The 21,598-nt window shown below is 46.3% G+C and overlaps 1 pseudogene; it reads right to left on the bottom strand.

The window, feature by feature from the left end:
- The window catches only part of LOC135561343 (inactive N-acetylated-alpha-linked acidic dipeptidase-like protein 2), a 425,784-nt pseudogene that overhangs the window by 76,666 nt on the left and 327,520 nt on the right, over nt 1-21,598 (bottom strand).

The raw sequence follows: 21,598 nt of genomic DNA, 5'->3' as shown, positions 1-21,598 counted from the left end.
AAACCTTGAGCTAGTGTGTCATTTCATATCTGGGGGCTTTGACTCAAATGCATCATTAAGCTGTTAGCTGCACAGGAGAGCTTTGTGAGGAACCTGGCCCCACACTGCATACTGTGGTTCAGGGATCTTTACTCCCAACAGTCTCACAGCCCCACACTCTAATTTAGTCCGATGTGTTGAATGCCAGGAAAAGGTTACTTTCACAGTTTAAGGCACACCAGTGTCGCTGGGATAAAGCTTAGCCAGGCATGTTGGATCGAAGAGACAGATGTAGAAACGAGTATGGAGGAAATGTCATTACTGTGCAGTGTGCACAGCTGCACTCCCTTGCTAACAGGGGGAAAGTTTGGCACTCCATTTGTTTGTAAACTACTATTCCTTACTCAGCACTCTAAATGCACAGTTGAACAGGAGAAAGTTATATAATATCAAATTAAATCAAATTGTATTTGTCACATGCACCAAATACAACAGGTATAGAAAGAACTTAGTGAAATGCTTACTTACAAGCTCTAAACAACAATGCAGTTCACAAAATAAAAAATACAACAACAAAAATAAAAATAAAATAAAAGTAACAAATAACTAACAACAGCGAGGCTATATACATGGTGTACTGGTACAGAGTCAATGAGGGGGCACCGGTTAGTCGAGGTACTTGAGGTAATATGTACATGTAGGTAGAGTTATTAAAGTGACTAAGTATAGATAATAACAGAGAGTAGCACCCGTGTGAAAGAGGCGGGCAATGCAAATAGTTGTTTAGAAGCCTCTTAGACCTAGACTTGGCGCTCCAGTACCGCTTGCTGTGAGGAGGCAGGAGAACAGTCTATGACTAAGGTGGCTGGAGTCATTGAAAATTGTTAGGGCCTTCCTGTGACACCGCCTGGTATAGAGGTCCTGGATGGCAGGAAGCTTGGCCCCAGTGATGTACTGGGCCGTTCACACTACCCTCTGTAGTGCTTTGGGGTCAGAGGCGGAGCAGTTGCCATACCAGGCAGTGATGAAACCAGTCAGGATGCTCTCGATGGTGCAGCTGTAGAACCTTGTGAGGATCTTTTCAGTCTCCTAAGGGGGAATAGGTTTTGTTGTGCCCTCTCACAACTGTCTTGGTGTGCTTGGGCCATGTTAGTTTGTTGGTGATGTGGACACCAAGGAACTTGAAGCTCTCAACCTCTTGCACTACAGCTCCATCGATGGAGGGAGAGGTTGTTGTCCTGCCACCAAACGGCCAGGTCTCTGACCCACTCCCTATAGGCTGTCTCGTCATTGTCGGTGATCAGGCCTACCACTGTTGTGTCATTGACAAACTTAATGATGGTGTTGGAGTCGTGCCTGGCCGTGGCTGTGCAGTCATGAGTGAACAGGGAGTACAGGAGTACTGAGCATGCACGCCTGAGGGGGCACCCAGTGTTGAGAATCAGCGTGGCGGATGTGTTGTTACCTGCCCTTACCACCTGCCCATTAGGAAGTCCAGGATCCAGTTGCAGAGGGAGGTGTTTAGTCCCAGGGACTTAAATATTGATGAGTTTTGAGGGCACTATGGTGTTGAACGCTGAGCTGTAGTCAATAAATAGCATTCTCACAAAGTTTTTCCTTTTGACCAGGTGGGAAAGGGCAGTGTGGAGTGCAATAGAGATTGCATCATCTGTGGATCTGTTACGGCGGTATGCAAATTGGAGTGGGTCTAGTGTTTCCGGGATAATGGTGTGTGATTTGAGCCATGACAAGCCTTTCAAAGCACTTCATGGCTACAGACGTGAGTACTACGGGTCAGTGGTCAATAAGGCACCTTAGAGTCCTTGGGCACAGGGAATATGGTGGTCTGCTTGAAAAATGTTGGTATTACAGACTCAGCCAGGGACAGGTTGAAAATGTCAGTGAAGACACTTGCCAGTTGGTCAGTGCATGCTCAGAGTACATGACCTGGTAATCCGTCTGGCCCCACGGCCTTGTGAATTTAGCTTGTCTGGTAGGCTTGTGTCACTGGGCAGCTCACAGCTGTGCTTCCCTTTGTAGTCTGTAATAGTTTGCAAGCCCTGCCACATCCGACGAGCGTCGGAGCCGTTGTAGTACGATTCGATCTTAGTCCTGTATTGAAGCTTCGCCTGTTTGATGGTTCGTTGGAGGGCATAGCGATGTTTCTCATAAGCTTCCGGGTTAGAGTCCCATTCCTTGAAAGTGGCAGCTCTACCCTTTAGCTCAGTACAGATGTTGTCTGTAATCCATGGCCTCTGGTTTGGGTATGTACGTACAGTCACTGTGGGGATGATTTTGTCTATGCACTTATTGATGAAGTCAGTGAATGATGTGGTCTACTCCTCAATGCCATTGGAAGAATCCCAGAACATTTTCCAGTCTGTGCTAGCAAAACAGTCCTGTAGCTTAGCATCTGCTTCATCTGACCACTTTTTAATTGACTGAGTCACTGGTTCTTCCTGCTTTCATTTTTGCGTGTAAGCAGGAATCAGGAGGATAGAAATATGGTCAGATTTGCCAAATTGAGGGTGAGGGAGAGCTTTGTACACGTCTCTGTAAGTGAAGTAAAGGTGGTCTAGAGTTTTTTTCCCTCTGGTTGCACATTTAACATGCTGGTGGAAATTTGGTTTCCCTGCATTAAAGTCCCTGGCCACTAGGAGCGCTGCCTCTGGATGAGCTTTTTCCTGTTTGCTTATGGCGGTATACAGCCCTTTGGGTGTGGTCTTAGTGTCAGCATCGGTCTGTGGTGGTATGTAGACAGCTACGAAAAATACAGATGAAAAATCTCTAAGTAGATAGTGTGGTCTACAGCTTATCATGAGATTCAATACCTCAGGCGAGCAAAACCTCGAGACTTCCTTAGATATGGTGCACCAGCTGATGTTTACGAATATACATAGACCGCCACTCCTTGTCTTACCAGAGGCTTCTTTTCTATACTGTCGATACAGTATAAAACCCACCATCTGTATGTTGTTCATATCGTCGTTCAGCCACGACTCGGTGAAACACAATTACAGTTTTTAATGTCCCGTTGGTAGTTTAATCTTGCTCGTAGGTCATCGATTTTCATGTTTTCCAATAGAACGGATGGCAGTGGGGGTGTACACGCACACCTACGAATTCTCAGAAGGCAGCCCCCGACCTCGTTTCTCCATATTCTCTTCACGCAAATGACGGGGATTTGGGCCTGTTCCCGGGTAAGCAATATATCCTTCACGTCGAAAAAGCTTCTACCAGTTTGTGGTGAGAAATCGCTGTTCTGATGTCCAGAAGTTATTTTCAGTGATAAGAGACGGTAGCAGCAACATTATATACAAAATAAGTTTTAAAAATTAATACGTTTCAAACAAAAAAATGAACAAAATTACACAGTTGGTTAGGAGCACGTAAAACTTCAGCCATCCTTTCCAGCACCGTTCAGTAATATGTTTTACAGTGAGTGTGAACAATTGTATTCAAACCCTAACATCAACTATAAACTGGTTAAAAGCAGCAGAGGACTAAAACATAAGCAGATACTAGATATGTATTTGAACTCTGAGGTTGATTAAGATGTTAAACATATTATTTAGCCCAAATCACCACAGCACAGAGACACATTATTCAGTGATTTCAAGACCTTCAAAGCTTAGCTGACTTAAATCAGTTTCGCCAGTGGCAGACATTTAACAAGATACCGTATTCCCTTTTTAAAGTTCGGGAAGTTATTTCAGGTGAGGTCTGTTCAGACGGCAAGGAGTATGCATCATTAACATGTAAAGCACCAGAGGCCTGCATCTACCAGATATGTGAGCCGAGGATGCAAATGATTTCACCTTCACTCATCAACAGAATCCGTGAAATGAAGGCAAGATGAGGTCTAGTGGCAGGTGTCATACTGTCAGGGTATGGCGACAGACAGTCACATAGACTATCTGGCTGAATTTAGATACAGTACCTTGCATAATTTGGATGGGGAAATGACATTGTAAAAGAGGCAAAAATGCATGTTGAATAATGATGCCCACATAAACAGAATAACATATGGAGGGAAATGGTCTTCTAGCAACAACAAAAATGTTACATTATATTTCCAATACAGATGGCATGGCCGAGGCATGTTTTTCTCTTGTAATAAAGTCCAATATTGCAATGCCAAAGGATACATACCAGACAACAATTGCCTGCATTTTGGCTGTCGGACACAGGTATATCCCTCGACTGTTTTACAGAGCGCATTATTCATAGGTTGGAAGGTTAGTGAGTCGGGTTAGTGAGTCAGGTTAGTGAGTCGATTTCGGCTTATTTCTAGTTTAGGCAATCAGTCTCAATTAGTTACGCACCCTCAGAAAAATAAAAATAATAAATCGTGACTGGCCTGAATCCTTCAACCTGTAATTGTCAGTGGTGGTCTCTCTCACACAGCAGTTTAATTCCCAAAGTCCTACTCCAGGTCTTGCCTAAACCTTATTTCATAAACTATAACATACAATCACAACATGACAAGCATCCACAACTCACTTCCTGGTTTGATCTGTGCTTCAGACACTGATCTGATCTACACTAAGGCGCTGCGTATTGCATTGAATTAACTAAATCTCCATCAGAGTAGAGGAGTACTTCTGTAGAGCATGGTTTCCCAAAGTCGGTTCTGCCACTGTGAAAGAAAATGTTCAGTTAGAATAGTTTCACATATGAGCCCTGTATCAACAGGTATAATAAACATATATATATATAGAGTATTTATAGAGTACAGGAAACATAAAGTGCTGTTCCATTTCACTTTGGCCATTGTTGTGGGCCTGCCTCAAATAGCAGTAGCTGGTAGACCATGCTCCCTCTAATGTAGACTGATTGGAGGAAGAATGCTGGCTGTGTTGAGATGTATGGGTTTGCTTACATTCTACACCATACAATTTATTTATTTTTATATATACATACACACACACACACACACACACACACACACACACACACACACACACACACACACACACACACACACAGTGGGGCAAAAAAGTATTTAGTCAGCCACCAATTGTGCAAGTTCTCCCACTTAAAAAGATGAGAGAGGCCTGTAATTTTCATCACAGGTACACTTCAACTATGAAAGACAAAATGAGAAAAAAAATCCAGAAAATCACATTGTAGGATTTTTAATGAATTTATTTGCAAATTATGGTGGAAAATAAGTATTTGGTCACCTACAAACAAGCACGATTTCTGGCTTTCACAGACAGTGGCAGTGGCTTTATGTTACGTGTGTGGGTTTTAGGTAGAGGTGGATTTATTTTCTTAACTTGGCACCCTGTGGTTTTTGGGTTGTCACGTTGTTGTCCCCGCCCTGTATTGTTGGGTTTATAATATTGTGTGCCGAAGTAAAGAGCACTTTTCCCCAGTGGAACTCTCTGAGTCTGATTCCTTCACCCACCTAGTCCCGCGTGACAGAATCCCGCACCCAAACACATGGAATCAGCAGGAGCAGCTGCACCTCCTCTCCTCTTTACCTGGCGACCATTCGTCCTACTCCCACCTGAGAGGAGAGCGTGAACGCCCTCGTCTCTTGTCTGACTGGACAAGCCCTAGAGTGGGCAAATGCAGTGTGGAATGGTCCAGACTCGGCGAGGGATCATTGCCCCGAGTTCACCCGCCAATTCCGAGCTGTATTTGACCACCCACCAGAGGGTCGTGCGGCGGGTAAACAGCTGTTCCACCTGCGTCAGGAGACGAGGAGCGCGCAGGACTTTGCCCTGGAGTTCAGGACCTTGGCCGCAGGAGCGGGGTGTAACGACAGAGCCTTGATAGACCATTTCCGATGCACCCTCAGGGAGGACGTCCACAGGGAGCTAACGTGTCGGGACACCACTCTCACGCTGGATGAGCTCATCGACATGGCCATCCGTTTCGACAACCTGCTGGCTGCCCGCGGGCGTTCGGAACAGGTCCTGTCGTTTCCACCTCCCAGCCCTCCTGCTCCTATCCCTATAGAGTTAGGTGGGGCGGCTTCGAGGGGGACAGGATGAGGAGTGTCCTCCTGCACCGGTTGTGGTCGGCGAGGAAACACGGCCGACCGATGCTGGAGGACGGCAGGCGGAGCACTAATCGATCACCCCAGGTGAGTCAGCACCAGACTCACCCAGAGCTTCCTGTCGGTCAAATTTATGTGTTAACCTCTTTCCCTGTTTTTCTCCCTCTCTACAGCATAAGGCGCTAGTCGATTCAGGCGCAGCTGGGAATTTAATGGATCGGGGGCCCGCTTTAAGGCTAGGGATTCCCCTTGTGTCGTTAGACCTACCTTTCCCCGTGCACTCCTTAGATAGTCGACCATTAGGGTCAGGAGTGGTCAGGGAGGCCACGGTGCCGCTGGACATGGTAACGCAGGGGAGTCATAAGGAGCAGATTAGTCTGTTCCTTATCGATTCACCTGCGTTTCCAGTAGTGTTGGGAATTCCCTGGCTATCTCAGCACAACCCAGTGATTTCCTGGTGACAGGGGGCTCTTAAGGGGTGGTCAGAGGAGTGTTCAGGCAGGTGTATAGGAGTTGCCGTTGGTGCAACTACCCATGGAGAGTCCAGACCAGGTTTCCACCGTGCGCATTCCCTCTGAATATGCCGATTTGTCTATCGCCTTCAGTAAAAAGAAGGCGACCCAATTACCACCCCATCGTCGAGGGGACTGCGCGATAGACCTCCTGGAGAACGCTGCACTTCCTAGAAGCCACGTGTATCCATTGTCCCAGGAGTAGACAGTAGCTATGGAGACATATGTTGCTGAATCGCTGGGACAGGGTGTACATTCGGCCCTCCACATCACCCGTCTGCTCAAGCTTCTTTTTTGTGAAGAAGGATGGAGGTCTGCACCCGTGCATTGATTATCGAGGTCTAAATTCCATCACAGTGGGGTTTAGTTACCCACTACCTCTCATCGCTATATCGGTGGAATCATTTCACGGGGCGCTTCTTTGAGTGGAAAACCGCATTTAGTGCTACATCTAGCCTTTATGAGTACCGCGTCATGCCATATGGGTTGAAAAATGCTCCGACCGTCTTCCAATCCTTCGTAGATGAGATTCTCAGAGACCTGCTCGGGCAGGGAGTGGTAGTGTACATCGATGACATCTTGATCTATTCTGCCACACGCGCGGCGTATGTGTCTCTGGTGCGTAAGGTACTTGGGCGACTGCTGGAGCATGACCTATATTGCAAGGTGGAGAAATGTGTGTTCTTCAAACAGGCCGTTTCCTTCCTGGGTTATCGTATTTCCACCTCCGGGGTGGTGATGGACGGTGACCGCGTTACAGCCGTGCGTAATTGGCCGACTCCGACCACGGAGAAAGAGGTGCAGAGGTTTTTAGGGTTTGCCAATTACTACCGGAGGTTTATCTGGGGCTTTGGTCAGGTGGCTGCTCCCATTACCTCACTGCTGAAGGGAGGACCGGTGCCCTTGCGTTAGTCAGCAGATGCGGGCAGAGCTTTCAGTCGTCTGAAGGAGCTGTTCACCAATCCGCCCGTGTTGGCGCATCCGGACCCCTCTTTAGCGTTCATAGTGGAGGTGACACCTGGGTGTTTTGCCCCCTCAAGCCAATGTCTCCACACCTTCAGAGCCTTGACTACAGCTAACCCTGTGGTTTTATGGGTTGAAACGTTGTCCGCGCACTGTATGGTTGGGCTTATCATTTTGTGTGCCGAAGTAAAGAGCACTTTTCCCCAGTGGAACTCTCTGCGTCTGATTCCTTCACCCACCTAGTCCCGCATGACAAATATTGAGGAATATTTAACTTTCTCTGGTAATAGGAACAACATGAATTTGTGCATGAGACAGTGTCCCCTCTCTCTGGAAAGGAAGGGACTAGGAGAGGTTGACCCTCTGCTGCTCTCTCCCTCCGCTAAGACTAATATCGAGTTCAAAACAACTGGGAACTCTGAAAAAATAAGATCCAAATGGGAAAAATAGTTTTGAACGGTCATCCAACTAGGAATTCCAAGTCGGAAACTCTGGCATCTTTCCAGAACCCTGACTTTCAGACCTGAACATTGCTGATGTCGTGACTGTACCTATTTTTTTCTTTATTCGGGTTAGTTAGTTCTTTAAAACACCATCACCATCAAATGCAGGTACCATCAGTCCAGTAAAATAAAAAAGGGAATTATTTCAATGCTGATTTGCATCCTCATCTTTTGATCTATTTTGTTATCAAAGCTCGAGTTTTGAGATATAATATGGTCTGAGAAGAAAGGTATTGGCAGGCCAGGCAGGCCAGGTATATAGCCAATATACTGTGATAATGTATTAAGCCTGCCTACTGCACAAACCTCATTCCCACTGAACTGTTTATCCTGCCGATGCAGCGTATAACCAGCCAGCTGTATGTTGATATTGTCGTCGTTCAGCCACGACTCCGTGAAGCGTAAGATATTACAGTTCTAATGTCTGTCCCGTTGGTAGTTTAATCTTCCGCGTAGGTCATCTATTTTATTGTCTAAAGATTGCATGTTTTCTAGCAGAATGGAAGGAAGACGAGGTTTATTCGATCGCCTACAAATTCTAAGAAGGCAGCCTGCCCTCTGGACCCTTTTTCTCCACCTCCACTTCACGCAAATCATGGGGATCTGGACCTGTTCCCAAGAAAGCAGTATATCGTTCACGTCGGCCTCGTCAGACTATTTAAAGGAAAAAAAGGATTCTGCCAGTCCGTGGTGAGTAATCACAGTCCTGATGTCCAGAAGCAGTTGAAGTTGGAAGTTTACATACACTTAGGTTGGAGTCATTAAAACTCGTTTTTCAACCACTGAATTTTTTTTTGTTAATTAACCTGTTGCGTCGAGCAATCCCGTATCCGAGAGCGTAATTATAGCCTCAAGCTCATTACCATAACGCAACGTTAACTATTCATGTAAATCGCAAATTAAATGAAATAAATATATTGGCTCACAAGCTTAGCCTTTTGTTAACAACACTGTCATCTCAGATTTTCAAAATATGCTTTTCAACCATAGCTACACAAGCATTTGTGTAAGAGTATTGATAGCCTAGCATAGCATTAAGCCTAGCATTCAGCAGGCAAAATTTTCACAAAAACAAGAAAACCATTCAAATAAAATCATTTACCTTTGAAGAACTTCGGATGTTTTCAATGAGGAGACTCTCAGTTAGATAGCAAATGTTCAGTTTTTCCAAAAAGATTATTTGTGTAGGAGAAATCGCTCCGTTTTGTTCATCACGTTTGGCTATGAAAAAAACCTGAAAATTCAGTCATTACAACGCCAAACTTTTTTCCAAATTAACTCCATAGTATCGACAGAAACATGGCAAACCTTGTTTAGAATCAATCCTCAAGGTGTTTTTCACATATCTATTCGATGATAAGTCACTCGTGGCAGTTTGGTTTCTCCTCTGAAGCAAATGGTAAAATGCACGCAGCTGGAGATTGCGCAATAATTGCAACGGAGGACACTAAGCGGGGCACCTGGTAAATGTAGTCTCTTATGGTCAATTTTCCAATGATATGCCTACAAATACGTCACAATGCTGCAGACACCTTGGGGAAACGACAGAAAGTGTAGGCTCATTCCTGGCGCATTCACAGCCATATAAGGAGACATTGGAACAAAGCGCATTCAAAATCGGGGGCATTTCCTGTTTGAAATGTCATTTTGGTTTCGCCTCTAGCATCAGTTCTCTGGCACTCACAGATAATATCTTTGCAGATTTGGAAACGTCAGAGTGTTTTCTTTCCAAAGCTGTCAATTATATGCATAGTCAAGTATCTTTTCGTGACAAAATATCTTGTTTAAAACGGGAACGTTTATTTATCCAAAAATTAAAAGAGCGCCCCCTATATCGAAGAAGTTAACAAACTATAGTTTTGGCAAGTCGGTTAGGAGATCTACTTTGTGCATGACACAAGACATTTTTCAAACAATTGTTTACAGACAGATTATTTCACTTATAATTCACTGTATCACAATTCCAGAGGTTTACATACACTAACTTGACTGTACCTTTTAACATCTTGGTGACAGGGGGCAGTATTTTCACGTCCGGATGAAATGCATGCCCAAATTCAACTGCCTGCTACTCATCCCCTGTTAGAGTCGTGTGTATAGGTGGCAGGGAAGTCAGGCGCAGGAGAATCAAACGGTAAGTTATTTAATAACAAAACATACTCCAAACACTAAATGTAACATATAACAAAATGTGAACGAGGACCCGTCACGCACCAATACCAATACTGAATAACAAACAATCTATGACAAAGACATGAGGGGAAACAGAGGGTTAAATACACAACAGGTAATGAATGGAAATCAGGTGTGTAGGAAGACAAGACAAAACCAATGGAAAATGAAAAATGGATCAATGATGGCTAGAAGACCGGTGACGTCGACCGCAGAGCACCTCCCGAACAAGGAGAGGCTTCGACCTTGGCAGAAGTCGTGACAGTACCCCCCTCTGACGTGCGGCTAAAGCTGCGCGTCGACACCGGCCTCAGGGACGACCCGGAGGGCGAGGTGCAGGGCGATCCGGATGGAGACGGTGGAATTCTTGCAACATGGAAGGATCTAATACGTCCTCCACCGGAACCCAGCATCTCTCCTCCGGACCATACCCCTCCCAGTCCAAGAGGTACTGAAGGCCCCTCGCCCAACATCTCGAATCCAAGATGGATAGAACAGAGTACGCCTTGACCCCCTCGATGTCCAGAGGGGGCAGAGGAACATCACTTCCTGGAGCTGGCCAGCCACCACCGGTCTGAGGAGAGACACATTAGTTAATTAGTGGGTAGCTGTAACCTATAACATACATCGTTCACTCTCCTCAGGACTGTAAACGGTCCCACAAACCGTGGACCCAACTTCCGGCAGGGCAGGCGGAGGGGCAGGTTTTGGGTCGAGAGCCAGACCCTGTCCCCTGGTGAGAACACCGGGGCCTCACTGCGGTGACGGTCTGCGTCAACTTTCTGGCGCAGTATGGCGCGCTGAAGGTGGACGTGGGCAGCCTCCCAGGTTTCCTCCGCGCGCCGGAACCAATTGTGTCCACAGCAGGGGTCTCGGTCTGACTCTGATGCCAAGGAGCCAGAACCGGCTGATACCCCAATACACATTGAAAGGGAGAAAGGTTAGTGGAGGAGTGGCGTAGCGAGTTCTGGGCCATCTCTGCCCAGGGCACGAACTTCGCCCACACCTACGGCCGATCCTGGCAATAAGACCGCAAAAACCTACCCACATCCTGGTTAACTCTCTCCACCTGCCCATTACTCTCGGGGTGAAAACCTGAGGTAAGGCTGACCGAGACCCCCAGACGTTCCATGAACGCCTTCCAGACCCTTGATGTGAACTGATCAGACACTATATCCTCAGGCACCCCATAGTGCCGGAAAACGTGTGTAAACAGGGCTTCCGCAGTTTGTAAGGCCGTAGGGAGACCGGGCAAAGGGAGGAGACAACAGGACTTTGAAAAATGATCCACAACGACCAGGATAGTGGTGTTACCCTGTGAAGGTGGAAGATCAGTTAAAAAATCCACCGACAGGTGCGACCACGGCCGTTGTGGAACGGGTAAGGGTTGTAACTTACCTCTGGGCAGGTGTCTAGGAGCCTTGCACTGGGCGCACACTGAGCGGGAGGAAACATAAATCCTCACGCCCTTAGCTAAAGTGGGCCACCAGTACCTCCCGTCAAGACAGCGCATCGTCCGACCTATCCCAGGATGACCAGAGGAGGGTGACGTGTGGGCTCAATAGATTAATCAGTCGTGGACAGCAGACGGAACGTACAGACGCCCAGCTGGACACTGAGGGGGAGAGGGCTCTGCACGTGACGCCCGCTCAATGTCTGCGTCCAGCTCCCACACTACCGGCGCCACCAATCAAGAAGCTGGGAGTATGGAAGTGGGATCCATGGACCGCTGCTCTGTGTCATACAGCCGGGACACGGCGTCTGCCTTAACGTTCTGGGAGCCTGGTCTGTAAGAGAGGGTAAACACAAAACGAGTGAAAAATATGGCCCACCTTGCCTGATGAGGATTCAGTCTCCTCGCCTGCCGGATGTACTCCAGATAGCAATGTTCAGTCCAGATGAGAAAATGGTATTTAGCCCCCTCAAAGCCAATGTCTCCACGCCTTCAAGGCTTTTACGACAGCCAACAGCTCCCGGTCGCCCACATCATAGTTTCCCTCTGCTGGGCTGAGCTTCTTTGGAAAGAAGGCACAGGGGCGGAGCTTCAGTGGTGTACCCGAGCGCTGAGAGAACACTTCTATCCCACTATGAATGGCAAAGAGGGATCCGGATGAGCCAACACAGGAACCGAGGTAAACAGAGCCTTCAGGTGCCTAAAAGCCCAGTTCGCCTCAGCTGACCTCTGCAAGCGCACCCCCCTCCCCCCCCCTTAGCAGTGAGGTAATGGGAGCAGCAACCTGACCAAAACCCCGGATAAACCTCTGGTAGTAGTTGGCAAACCCTAAGAAACGCTGCACCTCCTTTACCATGGTGAGAGTCGGCCAATTACGCATGGCTACAATGCGGTCGCTCTCCATCTCCACTCCTGACGTAGAAATCCGATGCCCTAGGAAGGAGACGGATTGTTTCTCAGCCTTGACATATAGATCATGCTCCGACAGGCGACCAAGCACTTTGCGCACCAGGGACACATGCTGGGCGTATGTAGCGGAGTATATCAGGATATCACATCGATATACACCACTACACCCTGCCCATGCAGATCTCTAAAATCTCGTCTACAAATGATTGGAAGACTGATGGAGCATTCATCAACCCATATGGCATGACAAGGTACTCATAATGACCTGAGATGGTGCTAAATACCGTCTTCCACTCGTCTCCCTTCCGAATACGCACCAGATTGTACACACTCCTGAGATCCAGTTTAGTGAAGAAGCCCGCCCCGTGCATTGACTCAATTGCTGTAGTGATAAGAGGTAGCGGGTAACTATATCTCACCGTGATTTTATTGAGACCTCGATAAACCGCCATCCTTCTTCTTCACAAAAAAGAAACTTGAGGAGACGGGTGAAATGGAGGGCTGAATGAGACATATTTCTCCATAGCCACAGTCTCCGCTTGCGACAGGGGATACACGTGACCCCTGGGAAATGCAGCGTCTACCAGGAGATCTATCGCACAATCCCCCGTCGATGGGGTGGTAATTGAGTCGCCTTCTTTTTACAGAAGGCGAGAGCCAAATCGGCATATTCTGGGGGAATGCACACGGTGGAGACCTGGTCTGGATTTTCCACCGTAGTAGCACCAACGGAAACCCCTAAACACCTACCTGAGCACTCTCGCGACCACCCCGTGAGAGCCCTCTGCGGCCAAGAAACAGTGGGGTTGTGACAAGCTAACCAGGGTAGGCCTAGCACCACAGAATACGCAGGAGAATCAATAAGGAAAAGACTAATCTTCTCCTTGTGACCCTCCTGCGTTACCATACTCAAAGGAGCGGTGACCTCCCTGATAAACCATGACCCTAATGGTCGACTATCTAAGGCATAAACGGGGAAAGGCATATCCACAGGAACAATGGGGATCCCTAAACTATGAGCTAAACGTTTATTCATGAAATTCCCAGCCGCGCCTGAATCAACTTGTGCCGTATACTGGGAATGTGTGGAAAATTCAGGAAAAGTAACAGAGACCAACATATGTGCAACTGAGGGCTCTGGATGAGAATGGTGCCTACTCACCTGGGGTGATGCCAGAGTGCCCTGCCTGCTGCCTTGATTCCCAGAGGAACCAAACCGGCACCGACCAGCAGTGTGTCCTCTGCGACCACATATGGTGCTCGAGCGGGAACCCCCTCCGGTCTCCCTGCGCACCATCCCTCCCAACTCCATGGGTACAGGAGAGAGGGTGTGGGAGGATGGAACAACCAGACCCCGATCTAGACGTCCACGAGTAGCTAGCATGTTGTCCAGCCTGATGGACATGTCCACCAGCTGGTTGAAGGTGAGGGTGGTGTCTCTACAGGCCAGCTCCCAACGGACGTCCTCGTGTAGACTACAGCGATAATGGTCGATCAGGGCCCTGTCACTCCATCCAGCTCCGGCAGCCAGGGTCCTAAACTCCAGAGCAAACTCCTGTGCGCTCCTCGTCTCCTGCCTCAGATGGTAGAGGCGCTCACCCCCTGCTCTGCCTTCGTCGGGGTGGTCGAATACTGTCCTGAAATGGCGGGTGAACTCCTCAAAATGGTCCAACGCCGCATCCTCTTCTCCACACACAGCGCAGGCCCACTCCAGAGCTTTCCCGGTGAGGCACGAGACGAGGGCGTGACTCTTCTCACGATCCGATGGAGCTGGGTGGACCATGGCCAGATACAAGCTTAGTTTAAGGAGAAAACCCTGGAATCCAGCAGTATCTCCGTTGTAACCCCCCTTAGGCAGGGATAAATGGATCCTGCTGGGTTTAGGAGGGGAAAAAGCATTCAAGGAAGGCGCTGGAAAAACTCCCTGTCTCTCCCAGCGGTTCATATTCTGGACAACGCGATCCATGGCGGCGCTCAAATTGACATTTCACATTCTTAAAATAAAATGGTGATCCTAACTGACCTAAGACAGGGAATTTTTATTGTGATTAAATGTCAGGATTTGTGAAAAAATTCATTTAAATGTATTTGGCTAAGATGTATGTAAACCTCCGACTTCAACTGTATTTTCAGTCATAAAAGACGGTAGCGGCAACATTATGTACAAAATAAGTTACAAACAATGCAAATAAACTAACAAAAAAATACAATCGGTTGGGGGCTCTTAAAACTTTTGCGGCACCATCTATCCGCATGTGGTTGATGCATTATCTGTCATGCCCTGATCTTAGAGATCCTTATTATTCTCTATGTTTGGATAGGTCAGGGTGTGACTCGGGTGGGAAAGTCTGTGTTTTCTACTTCTTTGTTTTTGGCCGAGTGTGGTTCCCAATCAGAGGCAGCTGTTTATCGTTGTCTCTGATTGGGGATCATAAGTTGTCATTTTCCTTTTGGGTTATGTGGGGTCTTGTTTTCTGTTTAGCGTCTTAACTGACAGAACTGTTCGCTTTCGTTTTCGCTAATAAAAATCATGAACACTTTCCAAGCTGCGCTTTGGTCCACTCCTTTCGACGAGAGCCCTTACATTATCTGACTTTCATAAGAAAACATGCCAAATGTATTCCTCCTCTGTAATGCTTGTCGTCTGGGGAAGGAGAGGAGGACCATAGCGCAGCATGGTAAGTGTTCATCTTATTTAATGAAAAAACTGAACATAGAATAACAAACAACAATGAAACAAACTAAACAGTTCTGTCTGGTGCAGACACACAAAGACTGAAAATAACCACCCACAAAACACAATGGAAAACAGGTTACTTAAATATGGTTCTCAATCAGGGACAACGATTGACAGCTGCCTCTGATTGAGAACCATACCAGGCCAAACACAGAAATAGAAAATCATAAACAAACAAACATATACAACCCACCCAACTCACGCCCTGACCATACTAAAACAAAAGACAAAACAAAGGAACTAAGGTCAGAACGTGACAGTACCCCCCCAAAGGTGCGGGCTCTGGCCGCAAAACCTAGACCTATAGGGGAGGGTCTGGGTGGGTGTCTGTCCACGGTGGCGGCTCTGGAGCGTGACGTGGACTCCACTCCACCATAGTCCTTCTCCGCCTCCGTGGCCTCTTTAACGCGGCAACCTTCGCCGCCGACCTCGGACTGAGGACCCAAGCCACGGGTCCTGAATGGACGGGAGATTCCGGCAGCGCCGGACATGCGGGAGACTCCAGCAGCGCCGGACAGGCGGGAGACTCCGGCAGTGCCGGACAGGCGGGAGACTCTGGCAGCTCAGGACAGATGGGAGACTCTGGCAGCTCCTGGCTGACTGACGGCTCTGGCAGCTCCTGGCTGACTGACGGCTCTGGCAGCTCCTGGCTGACTGACGGCTCTGGCAGCTCCTGGCTGACTGACGACTCTGGCAGCTCCTGGCTGAATGACGGCTCAGGAAAGACTGGCGGCTCTGGCAGCTCAGGATAGACTGGCGGCTCTGGCAGCTCAGGACAGAGGGGAGACTCTGGCAGCTCAGGACAGACGGGAGACTCTGGCAGTGCTGGGCAGGAGGAAGGCTCTAGCAGCGCTGGACAGGCGGGAGCACCTGTAGGGAGGAGACGGAGAGACAGCCTGGTGCGGGGGGCTGCCACCGGAGGGCTGGTGCGTGGAGGTGGCACCGGATAGACCGAACCGTGGAGGCGCACTGGAGGTCTCGAGCACCGAGCCTGCCCAACCTTACCTGGTTGAATGCTCCCCGTAGCCAGGCCAGTGCAGCGAAGTGGAATAGCCCACACTGGGCTGTGCTGGCGAACCGGGGACACCATATATAAGGCTGGTGCCATGTACACCGGCCTGAGGAGACGCACTGGAGACCAGATGCGCTGAGCCGGCGTCATGGCACCTGGCTCGATGCCCACTCTAGCCCGGCCGATACGAGGCGCTGCAATGTACCGCACCGGGCTATGCACACGCACCGGGGACACCGTGCGCCTCACGGCATAACACGGTGCCTGCCCGGTTCCTCTCTCTCCACGGTAAGCATGGGGAGTTGGCTCAGGTCTCCTACCTGACTTAGCCACACTCCCCATGTACCCACTCCAAGAAGTTTTTGGGGCTGCCTTTCGGGCTTCCAGCCACGCTGCCGTGCTGCCTCCTCATACCACCGCCTCTTGGCTTTCGCTGCCTCCAGTTCAGCCTTGGGGCGGCGATATTCCCCAGCCTGTGCCCAGGGTCCCTTGCCGTCCAAAATCTCCTCCCCATGTCCAGGAGTCTTGCGATTTTGGCCGCTGTTGCTGCTGCTGCCCGTTACCACACTGCTTGGTCCTTTGGTGGTGGGTGGTTCTGTAATGCTTGTCGTCTGGGGAAGGAGAGGAGGAGCAAAGCGCAGCATGGTAAGTGTTCATCTTATTTAATGAAAAAACTGAACACTGAATAACAAAGAAACAAAAGAAACAGTTCTGTCTGGTTCAGACACACAAAGACTGAAAATACCCACCCACAAAACACAATGGAAAACAGGCTGCCTAAATATGGTTCTCAATCAGGGACAACGATTGACAGCTGCCTCTGATTGAGAACCATACTAGGCCAAACACAGAAATAGAAAATTATAGACAAACTAACATAGACAACCCACCCAACTCACACCCTGACCATTCTAAAACAAAAGACAAAACAAAGGAACTAAGGTCAGAACGTGACATCCTCAAAATGATAAACATTTCTGAGGAAACTTTTGAGACAGATCATTGTGTAAACTTTGGAAAGAGCAGTATAACAAGAGGCAGACTCAACAGGCTTAAATACTGAGTGTGTAATGAGTGTGTACTTGAGGAAACTGCATGAGGCAAGGCAACATATGTTAAATGGGAGTACAAAATTAGCACTGGACCATGTTCTTGTCACAATTCCAGTTATTCTGGTAGAGAACATCTGCTCGTTTCCAAACACATTAGCTAGCACCAGTGTACCTAGCATCTACTTTTGCCTGTAGGAGATCCTACAGTGATAAACATCATGTTTCCTCTAAAATAAGTGCCCTCATTTTTAGCACAACCCAATTCAGGATAACACCTCTAAACCAGGTGTCATATACATTGCAATAGACAATAACACTGGACTTTTAACAAACTAGTCAGTAAGGAGGAAAAGCTTTAATTCGCCTATAATGTTTAGTATAAAAATCTATTACTACTGAACCCTACCATAATGTGTTATCGATTAAGTGTCTGTTTCTGCATGGTCTCAGTACCTCTTCTGTTTTGGTCTGTTCAACCGCAAACTCCATAGTAGGAACAGCGAGGTGCTAGGCAAAGATGCTCATGTCCCCAGGGATCTGTAGGGAGCTGAAATTTGGTCCGGTGCAGTTTCCACCTCAAATACAGCTCAGCAGCTGTCTCTGAAATGTAACAACAGACAGAGTGAGAGAGAGATTAAAGAGAAAGAGAGGAGAGCAAAAGGGGGGGTGAGAGACAGAGAGAAAAGAGAGATGTGTCGTTAAATAGAGAAGAGTAATGAGCCTAGCGGAATATAAAGACTAGGGGGAAGGGAAAGGCTGAAACTACAATGCTAAAATAGCAGTACTCGTTCAGAATGCAGATAGAATATAGACGGAAGACAGACAGAGAGGCAGCCAGAGAAACAAACAGATCAATGTGGCAGTATTATATGGTAGCAGAGGCTGAGGGCTTTGAAACAGAGCACTTTATAAATAAGCTGTGGGGAACAGTTTCTAATAAATGTTTCAAAGTGGGAAAAAGCTGAGATGTATTTTAAAGATTAAAGATTTTTTTCTGGGTTTTTATTTAAACATATTTTGGTTTACTCTGGCTTGGTGTAGCAGTCCCCCTAGATGTACTGTGGGAGGATGAGGGAGGTAGTTTGGAATAAATATGGGCCTCTTGAAATTTGAAAAGCAAAAAGGGGAGATGATTAGCTTGCATTTTCAAAGTATTTTCAAAGCTCTAAGGAAAATGTTTCAGTGTTTGTACCAACCATTGATTTTGTGTGGACAGTTTCATTGGTAAAAAATGGTCACCCACAAAGGTGGAGTAGCTAATATCCACTCCCTGTCAAGGGGGTCAATCCTAAAAGTACACTAAAAGTATTACAAACAAAAACTACAGACAAAAGCATCACTATTACTGTATTACTGAACACCCATGATTCTTAGCTGATTTTCATTATTCAAGATCAGTGCTGGCCTGAGTGGGAATCAGCCATTCTCCCTACCGCCACGGGAGGAATGGAAGCTAGAGAAATATAGCTTACTATATAGGAACATACAGGAATCTAAACTAGTAAAGAAATGCTTACTGTACACACAGAATGACCATGTAGAAATGGGATCTCAATTTGACCTTTGACAGCATGCTAATACCAGCTGACCCACAGTGGATTATGCACCAACACAACAAACAATACACAAACATAAACAAGAATCAGAGAGGAAATGTCCAACATCTTTAAGAGTTTTGCTTGGCAAAAAACAGACTAATCTCTACTCTTTGCTTTTAAACCATCGAACAAAAAAACACTCCCAGAGTTAAATCTCTGTCCTCAATCATAAATGTCAAATGAAGAGTCTACCATTTGCAGCAGGAAAGACGACTACATACAACTCTTATTATTATTATGCAGCGCTAACTCCAGACCATTCATTAGACCACACAGTAATAGCAGAAGCACTGCCTGCAACCATCAGCTAGCCAGGCTTTTATCAATTCACAATGCTCACAGTGCACTACCCTGCCCTGCAGTAGTTGTTATAGAGTGCTTCCCAGTCCAGCGTTAGAAAAACCCCAAAACTGCTGACTCCGTCTCATAATGGCATTCTGGTAATGATGGAAATTCACGCTGTTATGAATGTTTACATAAATTATCCCTGTATGTAAATATAAATTAGATAAGCTTTCACCCCCTGCAGGTGCTGTAAATCTTCTAATGGTGGTGTATGTTCTGCAGACTTCTAATCAATTCAAAGAGACTGGGGAATGATCTGCTGTGTGTGTGACGCCAGGCCTCAGGGGGCTAACTGATCAATTGATCCTTAAACTTAACTGGATCACTGTATTGCATACTGGCATGCTGTCTGACTCTGAACAGAAATACAGTGGGGGGAACAAAATAAAGAAATGAGCAGTATAATCATGTCACAGTTAGTGTAGCAGATAATGCAAGCCAGCTGTACACACATGCTGTGCCCATGTTTGATGCATGCACATCATTTAAATAAAAGCAAGTAAAAGCAAAATCATTGGCCAAGTTCTGAATTCAAGGAAAAGTGAGAACATTTTTGAAATTGGAGTTCTCCAAAGGATGTGTTTTCATTGGAAGAATACATAACTTTTGTTCATACAGAAACTCAATGCCATCTATTCAAAATGTGAGAGACAGAAATGGCCTTGCATTGTGTAGACAGTTCCTTACCAGAGGGTGGTCAATGGTGATTATATTTGCATCTTTTAGTAGAAAAGCATACATGACACTTTCAAAAAAGAGATGAAAACCATAGAGAAGCTGTGGGAGTTTTTTTAAGTGAATAAGAACAGGCATCAATATGCATGAGTGAAAAGCTCCACTCTAGCCAGTTGGTGGCGTGCTAGAGCCTCATAAGCACAGGCTGTGTGATGCTGCATGTCCTTTCCTGCCCTGCACAATGAATCCATTCTCCCCGGCTCAATATAAAGCATCATCTTTGTGCAAAGCTAATATTAGTAACAAGACAGCAATAATAGCAGTATGATTTTGTTCTGCATAGCACGGCCATTTTTGTAGTCTGTTTTCTTTCTTTCTATCGAAATAACAAATTGAACTGTACTTCTTTCTAGGTAGATAAAATAGACTCAAGTCTTATGGTTGTATCCAAAGAATTGTAAAGATAAAAAAATAAAAAAATAAAAGTTTTTTGCTGAGGGCTAATGATTATGCTTTTCAACTTGTATGCTATGTTCAACATTGTGTTATTAGAAGAACATGTTAACATTAGCTAAACTGTATCTTAAAATCATATCAATCTTGGGCAAATTGCATATAATGCAGGAATATATGTTCCCTTACAGATAGATTTTTGCCTTTATCTATTGATCCTACCCTTTGAATTTCATGTGAAGTGTTCCAAAAACATGTGATCTTTTGTGGAAGTTAATATGATAAACTACACATGTCAAAATGTGATCACGTGAAGTTCCAAAAACACCTGTTTTCATGTGAAATTTCACGTAAAATCATGTGATTTTACATGTGTGAAATCACGTAGAATTTCTGTAAGGTTATACACTAAGTGTACATCTGTGTAGATGAAGGGGAGAATTTTTAAGCCTTGAGACATGAATTGTGTATAGGGGTATGGCAACTCAATATTAGGAAGGTGTTCTTAATGTTTTGGTATACAGTAGTAGGTACCAGTATATACTGTACGCAACTGCGTTTCTAAGAACATCATAACAAAAGGGTTTAATGTCCACCATTTATTTAGTATATTTTCTTCAAGGTTCTGTTGAACTGGTGAGTTACAAAGCATTCAAACTCTATGAGCATAAAAGGTAGAGGGAAATTAAAGAGAGAGAGCAACATTGAGATAGAAGGAAAGAGAGCGAGAGCGAGGTAGGAGAGAGAGCGGGAGCAAGATCGAGAGAGTGGGAGAGAGAGAAAAAGAGAGGCCCTGTTCAAATGTGTCAGACAAGCTAGTTTACTAGCGAGGGTTTATTGATTATACACTAATTGATGACCAACATAGATTATAATACATGGTGCTGCCTTCCAAGAGGGCCGTCTCTATTGGGCAGGCATACTGCTGGTGTGTTGGATCTCTTATAGTAACATGCTACAACCATTACAAGCCTAACTCAATATCATAATACCATAAATAAAATAAAATAATATTCAGGGCTTGAACCACCCAGTTTGTTGAGCGAACCAGAGAGCTATATATATGAACCACCCAGTGGTTCAAGCCCTGAAAACTGATTGGCTGACAGATGTGGTATATCAGACTGTATACCACGGTTATGACAAAACCTTTATTTTTACTGCTCTAATTACGTTGGTAACCAGTTTATAATAGCAAAAACGCACCTCGCAGAGTTTGTGGTAT

The sequence above is a fragment of the Oncorhynchus nerka genome, linkage group LG17, assembly GCF_034236695.1.
Source record: "Oncorhynchus nerka isolate Pitt River linkage group LG17, Oner_Uvic_2.0, whole genome shotgun sequence".
Lineage (NCBI taxonomy): Eukaryota > Metazoa > Chordata > Actinopteri > Salmoniformes > Salmonidae > Oncorhynchus > Oncorhynchus nerka.
This window is presented reverse-complemented; position numbering and strand designations above follow the sequence as displayed.